Genomic DNA, 8,943 nt, shown 5'->3' on the forward strand with positions numbered 1-8,943 from the left:
CTGAAGCAGAGAAGGGAACAGAATGCTTTTTTAAATGTCGATGAGAATAGTCAGGATGCTCCCTGTAGTACATTCCCATATCTGAGCTACCTGGATCAACACACCAGTTAGTACAGTTTCTCAGTGAGTACATGTGAATAGCCCAGTAATGAATAGATATATCAGTCACCGGGTGAACAAGCGAGGCGAAGCATATCATCTACCTAGGGCCTTTGCTCCCTGTATCGATTTCCGAGTCAGTAGCATAGGTCTCAGCGAGCCTATATTGGTTAGTTAGTTAAGATCCATCTTTCATTCAAGCTATCTTACATATGTGAATTTGACCTATACGAGGGGGAAGTAGTTGCTCTTGCGCCTTGCTGCTTCTCTTATCCCGCCCACCTCCCCTTTCTAACCTAGGAGAACTACTGAAAGCATTCGTACTTGGTTCCTTACTCCAACTGAACTTGTCACTTAGAAGGACGTTTTGCGACTAGGAACTTGAGAACTTTAGACACCAAATATCCGGTACATCAAGGGTCTGAAAGTCATGATTTTACGGCACATCAACCTTTTAAAAGGAATTTATTTTTAGACATAAATATATAATGAAATCAATACCAGAAAAGGAAATGATACAATGAAGCATAAAATCCTAATCATAATGGTACTTGGGATCAGTACAAATTGTGGGGCATAGGATTCAATCAATTATGTTTCATTTTCTTTCACACCTAGAGTTGATATGATATTTGTGGATATTTTTATTTTGTTTTCCATTTCTTTGCTTTGTTTATGTATGTTTAACTGTTAATAGTACTTATATTTTCTATTCTTCACAGTTATTGAATTTTGACATTGATGTTTAGTTGTATTGATTTCTGATTCGAATTTTAACATTTAATTTTGTTCAGGTCAATGTAAGAAGTCTATTTATACAACCCAGAAAATCACTTTATTCGAGCAAACCTGTGATTCTGACGTTTTATTCGTGAATGATCAACAACAACAACAACAACCATAAACTTATCCCAACTAAATGGGGTCGGCTACATGGATCCTATAGAGGCTAAGATAGTAGAAGAGATAAGAGAAGTAAAAGAAAGTAGAAGGAAGTAAAAAAGTAAAAGGAAGAAGAATGGAAAATAGGAAAGGAAAAAGTCGAAGCAGTAGTCAAAGCAGCATCCCAATGAACATTCCCCTACAAGGGGTCGGCTACACGGGTCTTTGTCTTCCAAACAACTCTATCTACGGTCATACTAGGGTCGAGCTCTACCACATGCATATCCTTTCTTACCACTTCTCCAATAGTCATTTTAGGTCTGCCCCTACTTCTTTTAGCTCCGTCAAACTGAATCTGGTCACTCTTTCTTACCGGTGCATCCCAAGGTCTCCGTTGGATGTGACCATACCACCTCAAGCGGCTCTCACGAAGCTTATCTTGGATTGGTGCAACTCCCAAAGTGGTTCTAATACAAGTATTCCTTACTCTATCTCTCCTAGTCTTGCCACACATTCTCCTCAACATCCTCATCTCTGCTACACTTATCTTATCTATGTTACTCTTCTTAACCGCCCAACATTCTGCTCCATAAGTCATGGCTGGTCTTATTACTGTTCTGTAGAATTTCCTTTAAGCTTAATAGGCATGCGTTTATCGCATAACACTCCCGATGCACCTCTCCACTTCATCCATCCTACTTTGATTCTATGGGAAACATCATCTTCTATATCACCCTCTTTGTTAATGGTTGACCCCAGGTATCTAAAGCACTCATTTTGTGGTAGCTGTCGCTCTTCAAGTTTCACCACTTCATCACTTCTCATGGTTTGACTGAAGTTACACATCATATATTCTGTCTTTGTTCTGCTTAGCTTAAATCCTCGTGATTCCAAGCTTGATCTCCATAGCTCCAATTTTGCATTAATCCCTTCTACTGTCTCATCTATCAAAACAATATCATCTGCGAATATTATACACCAAGGGACCTCATCTTGGATGTGTCTGGTTAAATCATCCATGATGAGTGCAAACAAAAAAGGGCTTAGAGCTGATCCTTGGTGTAATCCAATTGTAATAGGGAATTCACTACTTTGGCCCTCTGCAGTTTTGACACTCGTCACTACACCCTTATACATGTCCTTGATTATATCCACATAGTTACATGAGGTCCTTCTCTTCCCTAGGACCTGCCAAATGAGCTCTCTAGGGACTCTATCATAGGCCTTTTCTAAGTCGATAAAGATCATATGGAGATTCTTCCTGAAGGCTCTAAATATTTCCATAAGTCTTCTTAAAAGGTAAATAGCTTCTGTCGTGGATCTCCCTGGCATAAAGCCAAATTGGTTCTCCGATATATCAGTTTCTCTTCTTAAGTGTGCTTCAATGATTTTTTCCCAAAGTTTCATTGTATAACTCATTAGTTTTATACCTCTATAATTATTGCAGTTCTGGATATCACCTTTATTCTTAAAAATCGGAACTATAGTGCTTCTCCTCCATTCATCTGGCATTTTCTTTGTACACAAAATCTTGTTAAACAACTTGGTTAGCCAAGATACCCCCCGTGCTCCTAAGCTTTTCCATACTTCAATTGGGATCCCATCCGGTCCCGGTGTTTTACCTACCTTCATCTTTCGTAAGGCCTCTTTAACTTCGGCCTCGCCAACTCGTTGTAGATGTTCATGTCGTGTGTTTGTTACAAGACTATTTCTCTCCACTTCTGAATCCATCCTATCGGGCAAGGTAGCTCCATTTAGTAGGTTGTAAAAGTACTCACCCCACCTTTCCATAATGTCATCATCTTGTATTAGTACTCTACCATCCTCACTCTTTATGCATCTAACATGGTCCAAATCTCTACTCTTCCTTTCTCTTATTTTGGCGATTCGATAAATTGCATTTTCCCCTTCCTTTGTATTAAGTTTATCATAAAAGTCATCATATTTCTTCGCTCTTGCTTGCCCCACAATCTTTCGAGCTTCTTTTCTGGCCGCATAATATCTCACCTTATCTTCAGCCTCGTTAGTCCTTTGCCAGGTCTTAAAACAAGCTTTCTTGGTCTTAATGGCTGCTTGTACCTCATCATTCCACCACCAAGTCTCTTTAGGGGCTAGACACATACCTTTTGAAATCCCTAGGACTTCTTTAGCAACCTTCTTAATACAAGTTGTCATCTCAGTCCACATCTCATTGGTATCTCCCTCAGAATCCCACTTTCCTTGTAGAGCTACTTTACCGATAAATGATTCTAGAAGACCTCCATGAAGTCGCCCCCATCTTATCTTAGGGCAAGTCTATTTCTCCTTCCTATGTTGTCTCGTACTTAGGTGCATATCCAAGACCATTAATCTATGTTGAGTGGTTAAGCTCTCTCCTGGTATAACCTTACAGTCCTTACATAAAAGTTTGTCAGACCTTCTAGTGAGGAAAAAATCTATTTAGCTTGCATGTTGCCCACTCTTGTAGGTAAGTAAATGTTCATGTCTCTTTTCAAAGAAGGTGTTTGCAATACACAGGTCAAACGCTATCGCAAAGTCTAAAACTGAGATCCCCTCCTCATTCCTTTCTCCAACTCCGTATCCTCCATGAACCTCTTCGTAGCCTCTACGATCTCTACCCACATGTCCGTTAAGGTCACCTCCGATAATAATTTTCTCTCCCAGACCAAAGCTCTGCACTAATCCATCCATGTGTTCCCAAAATTGTATTTTAACACTCTCATCCAATCCTGCCTGGGGTGTGTACGTGCTAACTATGTTAATAACCTCATTGTCTAGTACCAGCCTTATAGATATGATCCTATCTCCAACTCTTTTAACATCCTCTACTTCGTTCTTCAGGTCTTTGTCCACAACTATGCCCACTCCACCTCTCCCACTGTCATCTCCCAAGTACCATAGTTTGTAGTCATCTAAAGCCTTGGCTTTGTGACCCTTCCATCTCGTTTCTTGAATGCATGCCACATTAATCCTTCTTCGCCGCATAACACCTATCAATTCCATACTCTTCCCCGTCAAAGATCCGATGTTCCAAGATGCAAATCTAATCCTACGCTTACGAACATAATTAGTATTGAAAGACATGATATAAGACAAGGTAAGGAATAATCTAAAATAGTAGGATCCATGCAAAAAGGGGGGATTGGCTGGATAATATAGTGCCGGCTGCCTACCTGAAGCACCAAAAAGTAGAAAAAAGAAAGTACAAAGGACTGAAACAAGATAATAAAGGAATACAATAAAAGAACAACCCTAATGCTTCACCATCAAGTAAACAAACAAAAGTAACATAAATAAAACTGCTTGCAAAGAGGGGTACTAGTAGACACTAGCAAAACGAATAATTATGGACACTATACACCTAAAATATAAATGAGATCTAATGAATAAATAACCAACTTAGAGAAATAGGTTAAGTAGCTATCAAAACACAGGGAAAGCAAATATAGGTAAAGGACTACTAGCAGTTCACCAGAGATAAAAGGGGGTCAGCACTACACAATTCACAGCTAAACAAATAGAAGTCAGCGATAGACAGCTCCAGAGGTAACAAGTAACAAACTAAACACCTCAATACCCGAAATTAAGTACTTTTAACCACCAAGGCACAATGCTAAGCGTTAAGAAACAAGTCAAGATAGAGCTACCAGCATTCGTGCCAAACACAACATGAAAAACAGAGGTTAATACTGCAATGAAATAAGAGTAGCTAAGCACTGTGGGCAATAAATAAAATGCTGCACCACAGGAAAATGAAATGGAGCAACTAGTGCCACTAAGCAAAGTGATTAAGCTATAGATTAATCAGAATATAATAAGCAGTAAATAGATAATTAACAGTGGAAATGTATGAAATAATATCAAATGTGGAGTGCACGTGAAGTGTAAGTGTGAGTATAGGGGTAAAGTGATTGTGGAAGTGAAAGTGGGGGTTTGAGTGGAGGTGTAGTGTAGGTGTATCTAATATGTACAAAAGTTCAAGAGAGATCCCTTAATAATCAGGGGAATCTGAATCCAGCAGTGTACCACCAACAATTTCAAAAGATTACTGCAGAGGCGGAGGGTCTGGCGTGAATCTGTGTACCCTTCTCACATTTCTCAGAGTGCAACAACAGAATGGGATGGTTTGGGTCGGGTTTTAGTTTCAAGTGAAAGGGGGGGTACGGTTAAGTTTTATAATCGATTCTGTGGAGCAAACCGCAGCAGGGCCGAGGGAGAGTGAGAGGGAGATAGAGGGGAACTAGGGAGGTAAAGATAAAAATGATGGAGAGTCCTGTGAGGGCAGATGGAAGAATAGAGGAAATGGGTGGGGGTGAGGTCAGAGAGAGAGAGAGTTAGTTGAGGACTGGGAGAAAAATGTCGGTGGGATGATCCGTGATTTGGGTTGTAGAAATGCGTGGGGCGAATTAGTTTTAGTCTGGGTTGTGACGGTGAGATGAGATATCGATTGGGATAATCTGGGGTTTGGGTTATGGTTGTGAGAGCCACTGGGTATAGGAAAGGGATGGTAGTGAGGTCAGAGATGGAATCAAGTGAGGGCCGAGAGAAACTCTTGCGGTGATGGAGGGTTCAGGGGTTAGGGCGGAAATGATAGGTATAGGAAACCCGGCGGTGGGTTGAGAGAAGTCTTGGAAGTAGGTTAGGAGACTGGGAGGAGTGAGGAAGGGTATACTTACCTGTGAGAGATCTCGCCGACCGCCGCTGCTTTAGGAGGTGGGGGTGGGGAATCGACCGTTGCTATCAAAGAGAGCGAGAGAGCAAGAAGAAGCTACTCAAGGTTTAAAAATATGGAGTCAACTTCCATTGATGAAGTTTGAACTCGACTACTACCAAAGTTTAAAAATATGGAGTCAACTTCCATTGATTCTAAAAACCGGGATTGGGGATCGTTCATGGCTGATCTTGAATTGATCCGATCCAACTCAATTTCATGGTGAAAATGGGATCGACCTTGAAATCGGGAATCAATTCAAGAATTGGTCCGATCCAACTCAAAAGACAGAGAAAATGATTAGGTCCGATCAACGTCGATGCTAATCATTATAAATCCTCTTTCTTTGTGAATTCTTTGGAATCATCATAGTTATCAAGGCGGCAAGGCGACTATGGCGTTTGAGGGCCTTCCTAAGCACCTTGGCGATAGGGCGGCCCCAAGGCGTCCCCTTGGAGAATAAGGCGCTCTAGTGTTCTTATTTTTATATAACCATTTTATTAGACACAAATAGCATATTAATTTTAATATAAGTTTACTTATATACTAAATAAAATAATTGAATCACATAATTACATAATCACAAAATAAATAGTTCATAATCACAGATTACAAAATCATTGAATCACATAATGACAGAATAAATAGTTCATATAATCACAGATTGCATAACTTATAATAACAGTAAACAGATGCATTTCATGAATTAATAAATTATACTAAGAGATGCACAATTTACATTGAATCACAAAAATTAAAGCAACAGCCAAAGTCACCGACCACCACTAGCAGAAGCCAGCCATAGAAGAAGAAGCTACAAGAATAAAAGGAGAAAAAAAATGCAGGGAAAGAGGGTTTCTGACTGTTCACCTTTCTAGAGGGTTTTCTTTTCAGAAGAAAAGGAAAAGAAAACAAAAACAGGAGGAGGACGACGGAAGAACTAGAAGGACAAAAGAAGCCAAAAGAAGAAGAAGAAAAATAGAGTAAGAAAAAGAAAGTCAAAACATACCTGAACAACATGTTCGCAGCGAACAGCAGCAGCGGAAGCGGCATCGGCAGCAACAACCAGTTCCTTCCCTTCTTTCTCTTCGTCTTTTTTCTTTCTCCGTCCCTTCTTTCTCTTTGCTGCCAGTGAGAAGTGGGACATGGAGCAGCAGCAGCAGCATAAGAGAAAAAAATGAAAAATAGAAGAAGAGAAGAAGAACAGTAGATGGTAGCCTTTTTAGTTTTTAGTTACTTACCTTGCTGGAGATGGGGTAGCCGGAGGATGACTCGTCGGATTCAGACAAGCCAGAAATGGCGCTGGAGCAGGAGGTCGAGGGTTTTATTTTCTCTTTTAAAGAAGAAGAAGAAGAAGAAGAAGAATAAAATGGAATATAGAAGAAAAGAAACTTACCTGGGAGAAGATTCGAGGTCGTAGTCCCTCACCAGAGCACAGTTCGTGGTCGTGATTCATGGCATTCATCATTGTCGAAGGCACTGGAGTCGCTGAGCAGGAACAGTCTCTGGAGCACGAAGTCGAGACTCGAGAGTTGAAGTCGAGGGTTTTTTTTTATTTTGTTTGCTTTAGGTGATTCCATGTAACATGATGCACAAAAGTAATGTACACAAGCCAATGAAAATCTAAGAAATAAAATGAAAGTTTACATATTTTTATTTTGTTTTGTTTTTAAATGATTCGGTGTATCACATTGTATGAATATCATATACACAAAACCAATACAAATATAGGAAATAGAATAAAATAATAAATTAATAATAAATTAATAACATAACGCCTTTCCCATAAGGCGACCATTCGCCTTGACCCTTGAAAACCGCCAGGACACCAAGGCGACGCCTTGATAACCATGGGAATCATACAGGTTTTTCAAAACCCTCTTTCTCTCATCCTACTTTACCTGCAATTTTAATTCTGTCCTTTACTTTGAACATTTTTCTTACCCAGTTTTATTGATGTTTACCTTCATTTTTTAACTGAATTATTTATTTCTTTTGCTTTGTTAGTAACTTTGTAAGTTGACTTCTAAATTTGTTGAGTCAAATATTTTTCTTATATATTTAATCACTTGTAAAGGATTTTAAATGCTCTACATTTCTTCCAATCATATTCAATTACTAATTCTTTGTAAGTTTACTGAAACCTCTGTTAGCACTATTCATTCAATTTTTTTATGGGCAATATTTTATAATGTCTTCTGATTTAATTAAATATAATTTTTGTGAATAAGTTGTTTCTTTAAAAATTGTTAATCAAAATTTAATTGTTTTTTTCCCTAGATTACTATGCCATCAAAATACAAACCTACAGAAAATCAACGTCAAAGATATAATGAAAATAAAAGGAGCAGAAGAGAGACATTACATGCAAATAAATGACACATGAACCAAAAATGGTTACTTAGAGCACAACTTACAGAATCAACATCAACAACAACAACTTTAAATCCTGAAAATTCAACAAATCAAGCATTTGATATCCAAGGTTAGTATTGGATAATTTACCTTTTAAAAATTATAAATTTTAGTATTATTATATTTATATATTATAGATCTAATTATTTTTTCCCATAATATAGGAGTATTACAACCGAAAATTTCTAATTTGCTTGTACCTAAAAAAGTACCATCATGCACACATTGTGGAGCAAAGAAATTTGAGTATGAACCACCTTCATTCTGTTACTCTAACGGAAAGGTTGTTTCAGCACCTACAACGGTTCCAGATGAATTATATTATTTGTTCACCTCTGAAACATCTGAAGCTTTCGAATTTCGTAGATTTATCCGTGCATACAACAGTATGTTTTCCTTCATATCTTTTAGAATTCGTATCGATAATGATCTTGCAAACGGTAGAGAAGGTATATATATTTTTAGAGTTCAAGGCCAAGTGTATTATGAATTACCTTCGATTTTGCCAGAAAAAGAAAATCCATGTTATTTGCAGTTATATTTTTATAATATGGATAATGAACTTCAAAATAGAATGAAAATATTACAAGAATCAAAATTGAAAGAGCCTTTAGTTTTGAAATTAATGGAGATTCTTTCAAAGAATCTGTATACACGATTCTTCAAAAGCTTGAAAGATGTTCCAACGTTGAAGAATTATGAAATAATGATCAAAAGTGATGTACAATTGGATCAGAGAATTTATAGTTTACCATCAGTTGATCAAGTTGTAGCTATTTGGGTGAAAGGAAATAATCCAAATAAGACTGAAAAATGTGGCATACTAATACAAGGGA

At 38.1% G+C, this 8,943-nt stretch overlaps 1 pseudogene; it reads right to left on the bottom strand.

Moving 5' to 3' along the window:
• Positions 1-3,276: 3,276 nt before the first annotated feature.
• LOC122659312 lies at positions 3,277-4,065 on the bottom strand (annotated as a pseudogene).
• Positions 4,066-8,943: the final 4,878 nt, after the last annotated feature.

Source organism: Telopea speciosissima, chromosome 4, assembly GCF_018873765.1.
Source record: "Telopea speciosissima isolate NSW1024214 ecotype Mountain lineage chromosome 4, Tspe_v1, whole genome shotgun sequence".
Taxonomy (NCBI): domain Eukaryota; kingdom Viridiplantae; phylum Streptophyta; class Magnoliopsida; order Proteales; family Proteaceae; genus Telopea; species Telopea speciosissima.